Here is a 16245-nt window from a genome sequence, read left to right on the forward strand (position 1 = left end):
CCTACTGGAGGCTCCAGTAATTTACAAAACGTCGCTGCAGGCTTGAAAATGACTTGAACCCTTAGATTTGCAGCTACGTTTGGTTAAATTTTATGGAAATTTCGAACATTGAAAAATCTGCTGGAGGCTCCAGCAATTTCAAAAGATTGCTGGAGGCTCCAAAATGACGTGAACTCACCAGCAGTCAACTTGATAGAGCGTTGAAATTGGAATGTGGAGTAAATTTTTGATATCAAGCTCTGTTTATGGTGAAATTTGATGGAAATTTCGAACATTTAAAAATCTACTGGAGGCTACAGAAATTTCAAAAAGTCGCTGGAGGCTTCAAAATGACTTGAACTTACCTGCAGTCTACTAAATAGCGTGTTTAAATTGGAAAGTGGAGTGAATTTTGGATTTCCAGCTCTGTTTGGTAAAATTTTATGGAAACTTCGAGCATTGAAAAATCTGCTGGAGGCTCCAAAATGACTTAAACTCACAAGCAGTCGATTTAATAGCGCGTTTAAGTTGAAATGCAGCGTAAATTATTGCGCATTTCCAACTTTATTTGATAAAATTTTGTCGAAACCGGTTTCAAAAATCTACTGGAGGCTCTAGAACTGCTGAAAACAGTTTGAAACCGCGTTTTCAATCGGTTTGCCATTTCAAAAATATTTTATATCTCAAATTTCAGCTTTCTAGGTCAATTTGATATTATTCTGATTTTTTTTTTCATTTTTGGCCTGTCTGGAGCAACATGAGATTCGTGAAAAAACTAAAAGCTCGTGGAGATCTCAAAAACAGTTCAAAAGTAGGTATTTTAGCAACTACCCTAGACTCCAAACCAAATCAAATAAATCACATCAAACAAACCCAGTCTCGCTGCATAGTCCGTAACAGAACCAAAACCCACTCGCTGTATCAAAAACTCCGCTAGAACAACCCTACTTACGACCTACCCCTACGAATTCATAATAATATTTAGTTCTAGCCTCTGCCACTAGAGAACCAAGCAATCATGATTTGTTTTGAACTAGATTAGTTCACTATCAGTACAGCCATCAATTTTATTCTGATTTCTTTCGATTCTACGAGTAGACCAAGAGTAGACGAGTACAAATTTGAAACGCAAATAAAACGATAATTTCTGGACTGATTAATGATACGACGAATTGATAAAAATAATTTTGTAAACTTGTGATAATATCTAGCCTATTTGATAGCTGGTGCGTTATGTCTCTTGAAGCGAATCGGTAAGTGATTAAATTCATAATTATTTTTATTAATCAATTCCAAAGGTACCTATGCTATGATTGGATAATACGTACATTATCAAATGGAATCAGAATTTCACGATGGTGTTATAGTTATTTTCTTTCATAAGCATTATAAATGCCAAAATAAAGAACATCGCCTAAAAGATGAAGAATTACACAAAAAATAGTTCTCTGTGATGAGCACTTATTTTGATTTTAGATCTTTTCCAAAGTATACTTAGTTTGAGGCGCGTTCTCCTCATTAAAAATAATTTCAATATTATTCGTTCGAATTAATATTAATATTTCGTAAAGTTTTACTCATCCACATATTGATAAGAGAAACAGGGTTACCACTTTGGAAAACTTCAAAAATTCAACTTAAGGGATGATAATTGAAACATTCAAAAAAGGTCAAAAAATACTCGTAGGCAAAGCTTCATTTGTGCCCCCTACGAAATTTCAAAAAAGTATAAAAAATTTCCATAATAACTTTGAAAAATCAATGAATTTGGAGTACTTAAAATGAAATTTGACAAAAAAAGCGTTCAGGGTCATTCCATGTCAACTCAACCAACGTTTTTGAGTCATGTCTTTCGATTTCGCTCAAATTTTTTTTACAATATATACCCACCCAGTAAGTAAGAACCCCGCAATTAGTTTGGTCCCAGCCCTCTCAGGAGCGGGTGGTGGGGGCTTCCATTATTTTCACATTGTCTCGAGGTACTCAACTTCAGCAGCCCATTCCTCCAAAACTATGATATTTTGATCAAAACTGATTTCACAGTTCGAAAGGACATTGCATTTAGAACGTTTTAAGCATTTTGAAATTTTCAAAAGTTGAAAGTTGAACTTTCAAATTGAATGTTCAAATTTCAAAATGACTCTGTAAATGGGAGCTACCATTTAAAATTTTGAAAACATTTCCATAGATGAACCTTTTGATGCTTTTTCGAAATATTCAAGTTTCGAGATGGGATCTCTCAATGGAGGGGGAGCAGCTCCATCCCCAATTTTGGGCGAAACTTTCGAAAGAAAATCTGGGGCATGTGATATATCGAATTCTATGTTTTTGGTAACGCTGAGCACGAATATGACGTCAGATTTTTGATAGGACCCCATTCACGGCCCCCAGCACCTCCCCAAAGGGGGTAAAAGTTCAAAAAAGTGTTTTGTTCGTGTGACACATGGAGTAGTATGTTTTTGGTGACGCTGAACACGAATATAACGTCAGATTTGTGATTGGACCCTATCCACGGCCCCCAACAATTTTTTGGGACTTTTACCCATTGGGGAAGTTCATTGGGGAAGGTTCTGGGGGCCATGGGTGAAGTCGATTCGAAAAACTAAGGCAATATTCGTGTTCAGCGATATCGAAAACACACTATTTCATGTGTCACACGAATGTAACCATTTTGGGGGGGTCACCCCCTTCGGGGAGGTGCTGGAGGCCATGGACGGGTCCCCTTTTAGACAATTAAGTCGAAAATTACTTATTTTTGGACGATTCGGGTGACGGAAGGGGTAAGGGTACAAAAATTATGAACCTAAATTTTTTGAGAATTGGCGTGCTGTGTGATGATCACATGAACATGAAGGTACCTCCAGCAAAAAGTTTTCGAAAAATGGGTCTAAAAAACAAAAAAACATCTATTTTTGCATATTTTATTTGTATTTTAAATTTTCGATCGCGAATCAACAAGGGACCCTTTTGAACTTACACGCCTCAATTCGCATAAAACCAAGCTAAAAATTGAAAGATTATGCCCCGACATCCTTGTAATCAAAAATTCAGGTGCTCCAGTTCGTTTTTGGATTTTTGGTAAATTTTCATAAATTATAAAAAATTTTATAAATAAAAAAAAGGTTTTTCAAAGGCGATTTTCAAACTTTTTAATGAAATGTAATTTTTTTAGTTTCACGAATTGAAAATTTTATATCCAGTATCATTTTTTTGTTTTACAGTGTCTGAAAAAAAATATCAATATACCCGCCGCCCCGCCCATTTCACCACGAAGATGAGCCAGTCAACTTCCTCTACATCGAATTCAACACCAAAAGCCTCAATTCCAGATGATCATAGTGTTGTTGATGCAAACTGGGAGAAAATCTCCTATTTGTGGACCATAAAACATTTCCAACAATTCCATTGTGAAGTCAACGAAAATGAGATAAACTCAACAGAGTTTAGTGCTGCCAAACATCCTGAGTATAAGTGGTATTTAAGATTTTTTTTCAAGCACAAAGATGAGTCTGAATTTGATGATTATTTCGGTGTGTATATATGTCTTTGTAAGCCTACCACCAAGCCCTTTAATGATGCATTTGCTGAAGTGAAATTTAGTATATTGAATGATGAACACAATGAAGCATTTACGAGTAGTAAAAAATTCTCTAGAAAATTCACGTCTGAGCATTCATGTTATGGAAATGGAAAATTTGTATCAAAGACAACATTATTAGATCCGAGTAAAAGGAACAAATTTCTACCTGAAGATACTTTGAGAATTTTTTGTGAAATGAAATTTGCCCCAATAAACAGTGCTGCCAGCGACGGAAAAAAATCGACAACTCCTAACAATAGTCTTTCGCCTCTTTTGGTGTACGATTATGATCATGATATCGTAGATGTTACATTTTCATTGAATGGTAAGAATTACCGTGCTAATAGAAGTATTTTAGCCGCTCGAAGTCCCGTCTTTGCTGCCATGTTCAAACAAGACATGCGAAAAAACAAACACAGCGAAGTAAATATCTCTGACATGAGTTGTGAAACATTCGAATGCTTTTTTACATACTTGTATACAGACATCATTGACAGCACCTTGGTAGATGCAGAAATGGCGCTTAATTTACACATCGCAGCTGATAAATACGATGTCGATGGTCTGAAAGCAGTTTGTGAAGAAATATTATGGATGAATTTGACGCAGGATTTATCGGCAGAGAATGTGATCTCTGTTTTAACACTGGCTGATAAATTTCGGGCAAACCCAGTTGACCACATGCTAGCAAAAAGCTAGCGTTTTATTCGCGTTTTGATAAGTTGCTAGCAATTTACTCGCTTTTTGTGGCCAGCAATAATTATCTCGCTAAAAGTAAGCGATTTTCTTGCAGTTTTTCGCTAGCAAATTCAATTCTAGCAATTTTCGAGCTGTTTTCCAGCGACTCTCAGCTAGCTTTTACTTCACTTTAACTTGCTCGCCTTATGCTAGCGTATTACTGGCGGATACTTGCTCGCAATTCTATGCTAGGACAGTTCAAGCAATATTCTCGCATATCTCAGCTAGCTTTTACTTCACTTCATACATGCTCGCCTGATGCTAGCGTATCACTGATGGATACTTGCTTGCAATTCTATGCCAAGAAAGTTCAAACAATATTCTCGCATATCTCAGCTAGCTTTTGCCTCACTCTATACCTGCTCGCTTAATGCAAGCGTATCACTGACTAATATGTACCTGCTCACAGTTTTATGATAGGAAACTTCAGGTAATATTCTTGCATCTCTGAGCTAGCATTTACTTAGCCATCTGGCTCTAGAAAAATGTAAGCATATCTCTAGTTTCTACATCTGGTGACTTGGCGTTTTCTTTGTAGTCAAATGATAGGAACGTGCTACCAGATCTTACGCATTTCTCACCAATAAACCTTTTTCTGCGTTATTTATTGTAGCAAAATGCGAGCAAGTATCTTTTCCATCCCTCAGCGCGCATACAAAAATCATTAAAAATATTCCTGCATATGACAATAGGAGTAATTGCACCCCCCCCCCCCGCCGATCTTCCGGGGTAACTTTTTTCTTAAAGGGGACAACAAAATTTCATCAAATGGACATGGAAAGCTGTAGTTTACTCTACACTCCAATTTTAACACCCTCTGAAGACGACTTCAGGTGGGTTCAAGTCATTTTAGAGCCTCCAGTAGGCTTTTGAAACTTGAAATTCCCACAACATTAATTAATCAATTGGAGTTGGCAAGCTGAAATTTACTTCGCAGGTTTCAAATGGTTTTGAAGATTCCAGCTACTTTTAGGAAATTCCAATTTTCCAAGAAACGCCATACAACCTTCGAAAATTCGCTGGAGGCTCCAAAACGACTTGAAATCCACAAGCAGTCGACTTCGTAGCGTATTAAAATTAGTTTGCAGAATGAATTTCGACTCTCCATCTCAGTTTGATGAAATTTTGTGAAAATTTAAAGTTTCAAAAATCTGCTGGAGGCTTCAGGAATTTTCAAAGAGTCGCTGGAGGCTCCAAAACGACTTGAAATTCACCTGCAGTACTTCGTAGCGTATTGAAATTAGTTTTCAGAATAAATTTGAGTTTCAAAAATCTGCTGGAGGCTCCAGAACTGCTCAAAACAAGTAGAAACCGTTTCCCATCGATTTGGCATGTCGAAAATAGGGTATATCCCAAATGTCAGGTTTCTTGGTCAATTTGGTAAAATTTTGATTTTTTCTCACATTTTGGCCAAAATTTGATTTTTGAAAATTCACCAAAAATCGAATAAGGTACTTTACCACTTGAAATTTTGACAGGTGATGAATTTTTGCATGATCTTTCGATCTACGTTTGTAAGGTTTGAAAAATTTCGTGCACCTCCTATGTTGAAACGCGAAATCTGCGATTTCGGCTGACCTTTCAATCAAAATTGCCGCCATTTTGTTAGTAAGTAAGGCCAATTTTTTTTCAGCAAGTTTGCTTTAAAATGTTCCTTAGGATGTCCCCTTTAAGGAAAAAGTTGTCCCGGAGGATCGGCAGGGGGTGCAATTACCCCCATTGCCGTGGACTAAAATGTTGTTCAAATGTTTTTGAAATTTTTCATTTTCATGGTTTGTTTGATAGTTCATTTTCAAATTTTAAATTTTGACAATTTTTCTATTTAAAAAAAAAACTTCATTTTTTATTTAATAAAGAGATTTTTCAACCTAAGCGCTAGCATAATGCTAGCGAATTGCTAGCGTCGATCTCTCTCATGGTATAGTTTGCTACTCTTAGATAAAGTGTGTCATCAAGTTGAATATAAGCTCAAGGTGGTATCTTGTTGAAAAGTAAGAAAAGTGACATCACTCTTCTTATACTATCCCAAGATGCTAGCGTTATGCTACCTCTGAGCTGGGACAGTCACCTAATTTTTGGAATTTCCTGGGAAACTACCACCTGTTAAAGGTAAACACCCAGAATTTTTAAAAAGTAATTAATAGTAATTACTTTACTGATCAAAGTTTTTCTACGCTAGCAAAATGCTAGCTTCTTGCTAGCATAATTTGCGCTAGCGTAAATGGTGCCGGAATATGAGACACTTTTTGCAAAAATTGCTAGCAAATCAGTCGCGATTTAGTCGCATGTACGTAGCAGAATGCAGAGCAAAGTGCCAACAAAATGCTAGCTTTTTGCTAGCTTTGTGCCAGCTACGTGCTAGCTATTTGTACGCAATTCTGCTACTCTAATGCGACCTAATCGCAACTGATTTGCTAGCATTTTTTAAAAAAAGTGTCTCAAATTCCGGCACCATTTACGCTAGCACAAAATTTGCTAGCATTTGGTCAACTGGGAAACAATTGAAGAAACAAGTTGTATCTTATATCCAAAAGCACCCTTCAATCATGACAACTCAAAGATGGAAAAGTGAAATTTTGGCTCATCCTCACTTATTCGATGATGTGAATGGAGTACATAATGAAGTATCTGAAGGTGTTCGGGTTAGAGTGCCATATACAGGTCGTGTTTGGAGTATACGAGTACCACAGTGGCTCGAGAGGGTTAGGAAAACTTTGAAATCAATTTGATTATTTTATGTAATTGGATATCTTGCTTCATGTTTAATTTTTGTGCTACCGTCAAATGTTTTGTACAATATTATGCAGTGAGTTCTGTTTGTTTAGTTAATTTCAATAAAACGTTAGATTATGTACTTCTAATTTTTTAGTCTGTCTTTTATTTTTATTTTTCAAAAATATTTCAAATTTTTTTCTATGTTTTTTTTTTTACAAAATTTCAAAAACAAGTTTTTGTGAGGAAAAAGAAGAGTTGAATATTTACTTGAAAAGCTGCAGTCCGGCATATAGCATACCTAGAGTAATTTCATCCCCCTTCCCCTTTTCTCTTAAAAGGGAAATCCCAAACAACATTTTAGCCAAATAAAGTTGGCCCTACTAACAAAATGGGGGTCATCTTGATGGAGTCAAAATCGCAGGTTTTGCTTTCCTGCATAGGACTCGAATGAACTTTTTTGAACTTGACAAAGCTAGATCAAAATAACATGCAAGAATTCATCACCAGCCAGAATTTTACGTGCTGAAGTGCATTTTTCGATTTTTGGTGAATTTTCGAAAATCAAATTTATGTAAGTCAAAAATGGGAGGAAAAAATCAAAATTTTGCTAAACTGACCTAGAAAGCTTAAATTTGGCACAAACCCTATTTTTGATCTGCCAAATCGATTTGAAACTGTTTCAAAGCATTTTGAGCAGTTCTGGAGCCTCCAGCAGATTTTTGAAACTCGAAATTGATAAAAATTTCATCAATTGGAGTTTGAAAGCAGAAATTCGTTCTGCAAACTATTTTCAATACGCTATGACGTCAATTGCAGGCGGATTTCAAGTCATTTTGGAGCCTCCGCTGACTCTTAGAAAATTTTTGGAGCTTCCAGTAGATTTTAAAAAATCGAAATTTCCCCAAATTCCCCAAAATTTCATCAAACGGAGATGGAAAGCCAAAATTCTGATGACGACTTCAGGTGGATTCAAGTCATTTTGGAGCCTCCAACAACTTTTTGAAAATTACTAGAGTCTCTACCAAATTTTTGAAACTTCAAATTCCCACAACATTTTACCAAAATGGAGTTAGCAAGCTGAAATTTACTTCGAAAACTAATTGCAGTACGATATGAAGTCGCCTGCATGGTGGTTTCAAATAATTTTGAAGCTTCCAGCTACTTTCTGGAAATTTCAATTTTCCAAAAAACGCCATACAACCTTTCAAAAAGTCGCTGGAGGCTCCAAAACGACTTCAAAATCCACCTGCAGTCGACTTCGTAGCGTACTGAAATTAGTTTGCAGAATGAATTTCGTCTTTCCATATACAATTGATGAAATTTTGGGGAAATTTCAATTTTCAAAAATCTACTGGAGACTCCAGAACTACTCAGAACAGTTTGAAACAGTTTCCAATCGATTTGGCAGGTCGAAAATAAGGTATATCCCAAATTTCAGCTCTCTTAGCCAATTTGGTAAAATTTTGATTTTTTCCCTTATTTTTGGTTAAAATTTGATTTTCAAAAATTCACCAAAAATCGAAAAAGGCACTTTAGTACTTGAAATTCATCTCCCTAGTAGAAAACATCGGCCTCACAAACCAAATCTAGCCCCCCCCTTCCGGGTGTAATAATCTTGTAATTATAAACACCCCCCCCCCCCCCAAAAAAAAAAAATTTGACACTTAATAAATTGTTGCCTGATCTTTCGATCTACCTTTGTACGGTTTAAAAAATGTCGTACAAGTCACAGTCGACTTGATGATGTGTTGAAGTATAGAAATTTCAAACATTGAAAAATCTGCTGGGGGCTCCAGTAATTTACAAAACGTCGCTGCAGGCTTGAAATGACTTGAACCCTTGGATTTGCAGCTATGTTTGGTTAAATTTTATGGAAATTTCGAACATTGAAAAATCTGCTAGAGGCTCCAGCAATTTCAAAAGTTCGCTGGAGGCTCCAAATTTACTCAAACTCACCAGCAGTCGATTCAATAGCTTGTTGGAATTGGAGAATGGAGTGAATTTTGGATTTTCAGCTCAATTTGATTAAATTTTATGGAAATTTCAAACATTGAAAAATCTGCTGGAGGCTCCAGTAATTTACAAAAAGTCGCTGAGGGCTCGAAAATGACTTGAACCCTTGGATTTGCAGCTATGTTTGGTTAAATTTTATGGAAATTTCGAACATTGAAAAATCTGCTGGAGGCTCCAGCAATTTTGAAAGGTCGCTGGAGGCTCCAAAATTACTCAAACTCACCAGCAGTCGATTTAATAGCTTGTTGGAATTGGAGAATGGAGTGAATTTTGGATTTCCAGCTTTGTTTGGTAAAATTTTATGGAAATTTCGAGCATTGAAAAATCTGCTGGAGGCTCCAAAATGACTTAAACTCACAAGCAGTCGATTTAATAGCGCGTTCAAGTTGGAGTGCAGCGTAAATTATTGTGCATTTCCAACTTTATTTGATAAAATTTTGTAGATAAACCGGTTTCAAAAATCTACTGGAGGCTCTAGGACTGCTCAAAACAGGTTAAAACTGTTTTCAATCGATTTGGCACGTCAAAAATATCGTAAAGTATATCTCAAATTTCAGATTTCTAGGTCAATTTGATATTATTCTAATTTTTTTTTTCATTTTTGGCCTGTCTGGAGCAAGATGAGATTCATGAAAAAACTGAAAGCTCGTGCAGATCTCAAAAACAGTTCAAAAGTAGATATTTTAGCAACTACCCTAGACTCCAAACCAAATCACATAAATCACATCAGACAAACTAAGTCTCGCTGCATAGTCCGTAACAGAACCTAAACCCACTGTAACAAAAACTCCGATAGAACAATCCTACTTACATCTAGACCTACCCCTACGCATTCATAATAATATTTAGTTCAAGCCTCTGCCACTAGAGAATCAAGCAATCATGATTTGTTTTGAACGAGACTAGTTCACTATCAGTACAGCCATCTATTTTATTGTGATTTCTTTCGATTCTACGAGTACAATTTAAAATAATATGTACAAAAAGACACGATAATTTCTGGAATGATTAATGATACGAGGACTTGATACCATATATGATTTTGTAAACTTGTGATAATATCTAGCCTATTTGATAACTGGTGCGTTATGTTCCTTAAAGTGAATCGGTAAGTGATTATTAAATTCATATATTTTTATTAATTAATTCCAAAGGTACCTATGCTATGATTGGATAATACGTACATTATCAAATGGAATCAGAATTTCACGATGGTGTTATAGTTATTTTCTTTCATAAGCATTATAAATGCCAAAATAAAGAACATCGCCTAAAAGATGAAGAATTACACAAAAAATAGTTCTCTGTGATGAGCACTTATTTTGATTTTAGATCTTTTCCAAAGTATAGTTTGAGGCGCGTTCTCCTCATTAAAAATAATTTCAATATTATTCGTTCGAATTAATATTAATATTTCGTAAAGTTTTACTCATCCACAAATTGATAAGAGAAACAGGGTTACCACTTTGGAAAACTTCAAAAATTCAACTCAAGGGATGATAATTGAAACATTCAAAAAAGGTCAAAAAATACTCGTAGGCAAAGCTTCATTTGTGCCCCCTACGAAATTTTGAAAAATATAAAAACTGTCCATAAAAACTTTAACAATCAACGAATTTGGAGTACCTAAAATGAAATTTGACAAAAAAAGCTTTCAGGGTCATTCCATGTCAACTCAACCAACGTTTTTGAGTCATGTCTTTCGATTTCGCTCAAATTTTTTTTACAATATATACCCACCCTGTAAGTCAGAACCCCGCAATTAGTTTGGTCCCAGACCCCTCAGGACGGGGGGGTGTGGGGGGGTCTTCCATTATTTTCACATTGTCTCGAGGTACTCAAGTTCAGCAGCCCATTTCTTTAAAACTATGATACTTTGATCAAAACTGATTTCACAGTTTGAAAGGGCATTTCATTTAGAACTTTTTAAGCATTTTGAAATTTTCAAAAGTTGAAAGTTGAACTTTCAAATTGAAAGTTCAAATTTCAAAATGACGCTGTAAGTGGGAGCTACCATTTAAAATTTTGAAAACATTTCCATAGATGAACCTTTTGATGCTTTTTCGAAATATTCTAGTTTCGAGATGGGATCTCTCAATGGAGGGGGAGCAGCCCCACCCCCAATTTTGGGCAAAACTTTCGAAAGAAAATCTGGGGCATGTGATATATCGAATTCTATGTTTTTGGTAACGCTGAACACGAATATGACGTCAGAGTTTTGATAGGACCCCATCCACGGCCCTCAGCACCTCCCCAAAGGGGGTAAAAGTTCAAGAAAGTGTTTTGTTCGTGTGACACATGGAGTAGTATGTTTTTGGTGACGCTGAACACAAATATGACGTCAGATTTGTGATTGGACCCCATCCACGGCCCCAACAATTTTTTTTGCCTTTTACCAATTGGGGTAAGTTCATTGGGGGAGGTTCTGGGGGCCATGGGTGAAGTCGATTCGAAAAACTAAGGCAATATTCGTGTTCAGCGATATCGAAAACACACTATTTCATGTGTCACACGAATGTAACCATTTTTTGGGGATCACCCCCTTCGGAGAGGTGCTGGAGGCCATGGACGGGTCCCCTTTTAGACAACTGAGTCGAAAATTATTTATTTTTGGACGATTCGGGTGACGGAAGGGGTAACGGTACAAAAATTATGAACCTAAATTTTTCGAGAATTGGCGTGCTGTGTGATGATCACATGAACATGAAGGTAAAATTACTGCTCCAGCAAAAAGTTTTCGAAAAATGGGTCTAAAAAACGAAAAAACATCTATTTTTGCATATTTTATTTGTATTTTAAATTTTCGATCGTGAATCAACAAGGGACCCTTTCGAACTTACACGCCTCAATTCGCATAAAACCAAGCTAAAAATTGAAAGATTATGCCCCGACATCCTTGTAATCAAAAATTCAGGTGCTCCAGTTCGTTTTTGGATTTTTGGTATCATAAATTATAAAAAATTTTATAAATAAAAAGAAGATTTCAAAGGCAATTTTTAAACTTTTTAATGAAATGTAATTTTTTTAGTTTCACGAATTGAAAATTTTATATCCAGTATCATTTTATTGTTTTACAGTGTCTGAAAAAAATATCAATATACCCGCCGTCCCGCCCATTTCACCACGAAGATGAGCCAGTCAACTTCCTCTGCATCAGATTTAAAACCAAAAGCCTCAATTCCAGATGATCAAAGTGTTGTTGATGCGAACTGGGAGAAAATCTCGTATTTGTGGACCATAAAACATTTCCAACAATTCCATTGTAAAATCAATGAAGATATGCTAACGTCAACAGTGTTTAGTGCTGCCAACCATCCTGAATTTAAGTGGTATTTGAAATTTCATTTCAAGCAATCAGGGTCTGAATATGCTAATCATTTCGGGGTATTTCTATGTCGCTGTGAGCCTACCACTAAGCCCTTTGATAATGTATTTGTTGAATTGAAAATTTGTGCATTGAATGATGAACACAATGAATCACTTGATAAAAAATTCTCTCTAAAATTCACCTCCGAGATTTTAAGTTGCAGATTTACAAAATTTATATCAAAGACAACATTATTAGATCCAAGGAACGGATTTCTACCTAACGATACTTTGAGAATTTTCTGTGAAATGAAATTCGCCCCAATAAACAGTGCTGCCAGTGACGGAACAGAATCGACAACTCCTAACAATAGTCTTTCGAAATATGCAGGAGATTATCTTTTGGGCGGTGATGATTTCGTAGATGTTACATTTTCAGTGGATGGTAAGAATTACGGTGCTAATAGAAGTATTTTAGCCGCTCGAAGTCCCGTTTTTGCCGCCATGTTCAAACAAGACATGCGAGAAAACAAACACAGCAATGTAAATATCTCTGACATGAGTTGTGAAACATTCGAATGCTTTTACATATACCTGTATACAGACATCAGTGACAGCACCTTGGTAGATGCAGAAATGGCGCTTAATTTACTCATCGCAGCTGATAAATATGACGTTGGTGGTTTGAAAGCAGTTTGTGAAGAAATATTATGGACGAATTTGGCGCAGGATTTATCGACAGAGAATGTGATCTCTGTTTTAACACTGGCTGATAAATTTCGGGCAAAACAATTGAAAAAACAAGTTGTATCTTATATCCAGAAGCACCCTTCAATCATGACAACTCAAAGATGGAAATGTGAAATTTTGGCTCACCCTCACTTATTTGATGATGTGAATGGAGTACAGAATGAAGTATCTGAAGGTGTTCGGGTTAGAGTGCCATATACAGGTCGTGTTTGGAGTATACGACTACCACAGTGGCTCGAGAGGGTTAAGAAAACCTTGAAATCAACTTGACTATTTAATGTAGATATGTATATTGTATTTGGATATCTTGCTTTATGTTTAATTTTTGTGCTACTGTCAAATGTTTTGCACAATTATGCAGTGAATTCTGTTTGTTTGGTTCATTTTAATAAAACATTTGACTACTTCAGCTTTTCTAAACTGTTTTTTTTTTCAAAAATATTTCGAATATTTCTCCATATTATGTTCAAAATTTCAAAAACAATTTTGTGAGAAAAATAAGGATCAAATATTTACTTGAAGAGTTATAGTATGGTAAACTTGTCAAAAAAAAGTTGGCCCCATAAACAAAATGGCGGTCATTTTAATGGACTGGTTAGCCGAAATCGAAGATTTTGCTTTCCAACATTAGAATCACACTGAACAAAGCTAGATTGATAGGGCATGCAAGAATTGATCACCTGCCAAAATTTGAAGTGTTGAAGTGCATTTTTCGATTTTTGGTGAATTTTTGAAAATCAAATTCAAGCCAAAAATGAGAAAAAAATCAAAATTTTACCAAATTGACCTAGAAAACTGAAATTTGGCACATGCCCGATTTTAGACCTGCCAAATCGACTGAAAACGGTTTAAAACCGTTTTGGGCAGTTCTGGAGCCTCCAGTAGATTTTTGAAATTTAAAATTTCATCAAGTAAAGCTGGAGATCTGAAATTCACGCTACACTACTTGAATACAGTATTAAGTCGACTGCTAATGTCATTTTGGAGCCTCCAGGGACTTTTGAAAATTACTGGAGTCTCCAGCAGATTTTTCAATGTTCGAAATTTCCATATTTAACCAAACATAGCTGCAAATCTAAGGGTTCAAGTCATTTCCAAGCCTCCAGCAACGTTTTGTAAATTACTGGAGCCTCCAGCAGATTTTTCAGTGTTTGAAATTTCCATAAAATTTGATCAAAAAGAGCTGGAAATCCAAAATTCACTTCACTCTCCAATTGCAACAGACTATTAAATCGACTGCTGGTGAGTTTACGTCATTTTGGAGCCTCCAGCGAACTTTTGAAATTGCTGGAGCATCCTGCAGGTTCTTCAATGTTCGAAATTTCCATAAAATTTAACCAAACATAGCTGCAAATCCCAGGGTTTAAGTCATTTTTGAGCCTCCAGCGACTTTTTGTAAATTACTGGAGCCTCCAGCGAATTTTTAAATGTTCGAAATTTCCATACAATTTCACCATCAACAGAGCTTGATATCCATAATTTACTTCACACTCCAATTTCAACGCTCTATCAAGTTGACTGCTGGTGAGTTCACGTGATTTTGGAGCCCCCAGCGACCGGTTGAAATTTCTGGAGCCTCCAACAGATTTTTCAATGTTCGAAATTTCCATAAAATTTAACCAAACATAGCTGCAAATCCACGGATTCAAATCATTTTCAAGCCTCCAGCGACGTTTTGTAAATTATTGGAGCCTCCAGCAGATTTTTCAATGTGAAATGTCTATAAAATATAATCAAGCAGAGCTAGAAATCCAAAATTCACTCCATATTCTACAATTTCAACAAGCTATTAAATCGACTTCTGGCGGGTTTGAGTAATTTTGGAGCCTCCAGCGACCTTTTGAAATTGCTGGAGCCTCCAGCAGATTTTTCAATGTTCGAAATTTCCATAAAATTTTACCAAACATAGACATGAAACCAAAATTCACTCTACAATCCAATTTCAACGCGCTATCAAGTTCACTGCTGGTGAGTTTACGTCATTTTGGAGCCTCCAGCGACCTTTCGAAATTGCTGGAGCCTCCAGCAGATTTTTCAATGTTCGAAATTTTCATAAAATTTAACCAAACATAGCTGCCAATCCACGGGTTCAAGTCATATTCGAGCCTCCAGCGACGTTTTGTAAATTATTGGAGCCTCCAGCAGAGTTTTCAAAGTGAAATTTCCATAAAATATTGGAAATCCAAAATTCACTCCATTCTCCAAATTCAACAAGCTATTAAATCGACCGCTGGCAAGTTTGTGTAATTTTGGAGCCTCCAGCGACCTTTTGAAATTGCTGGAGCCTCCAGCAGATTTTTCAATGTTCGAAATTTCCATAAAATTTAACCAAACATAGCTGCAAATCCAAAGGTTCAAGTCATTTTCGAGCCTCCAGCGTCTTTTTGTAAATTACTGGAGCCTCCAGCAGATTTTTCAATGTTTAATATTTCCCTAAAATTTAATCAAACTGAGCTGGAGATCCAAAATTCACTCTATTCTCCAATTCCAACAAGCTATTAAATCGACTGCTGGTGGGTTTGAGTAATTTTGGAGCCTCCAGCAACTTTTTGAAACTTGAAATTTCCACAAAGTTCCATCAAATGGTATTGGAATGCCATAAGTGCTAATGTTAATTCGTACCTATAGATTTTGTTGCATTTTTTTGGAAAACAGTCTCGAGGCTCCAAAACGGATTGAAATTTCCTGCAATCCAGCTCGGAATTGGCGCCCAAAAATAGAATGTGATCTAAATTTTATCTCTTTACCTGAAACGGACGCGAAAGAGTAATTTTTCACATTTTCCAAGACGTACATATGAAATCATGGAAATTTCGTACATTGAAAAATCTGCTGGAGGCTCCAGTAATTTCCAAAAGTTCCTGGAGACTCAACTTGATACTGTGTTGAAGTAGTGCAAGGTGAATTTCGGATTTACAACTTTGATAATTAGTGAAATTTCTACCAAATATAAAGTTTCAAAAATCTACTGGAGGCTCCAGAACTTTTCAAAACGGTTTGAAACCCATTGCAATGAGTTTGGCAGGTCGAAAATAGGGTATATTCCAAGTTTCAGCTTTCTAGGTCAATTTGGTAAAATTTTGATTTTTTCCCTCATTTTTGATCAAAATTTGATTTTCAAAAATTCGCCAAAAATCGAAAAATCCATTTTAGCACATGAAATT

General features: G+C 36.1%; 1 protein-coding gene and 1 long non-coding RNA gene across 6 annotated transcripts in view; one reads left to right on the top strand and one right to left on the bottom strand.

The window, feature by feature from the left end:
* Shab (Shaker cognate b) overlaps positions 1–16245 on the bottom strand; it is a 158342-nt gene that overhangs the window by 38932 nt on the left and 103165 nt on the right. The gene's annotated exons all lie outside the window — the stretch shown is intronic.
* Positions 9929–13495, top strand: LOC135834354 (uncharacterized). The gene is made up of 2 exons (XR_010556653.1): positions 9929–10133; positions 12103–13495. It is a non-coding gene; the product is annotated as an uncharacterized LOC135834354 (long non-coding RNA).

The sequence above is a fragment of the Planococcus citri genome, chromosome 2 (genome assembly GCF_950023065.1).
Source record: "Planococcus citri chromosome 2, ihPlaCitr1.1, whole genome shotgun sequence".
Classification (NCBI taxonomy): domain Eukaryota; kingdom Metazoa; phylum Arthropoda; class Insecta; order Hemiptera; family Pseudococcidae; genus Planococcus; species Planococcus citri.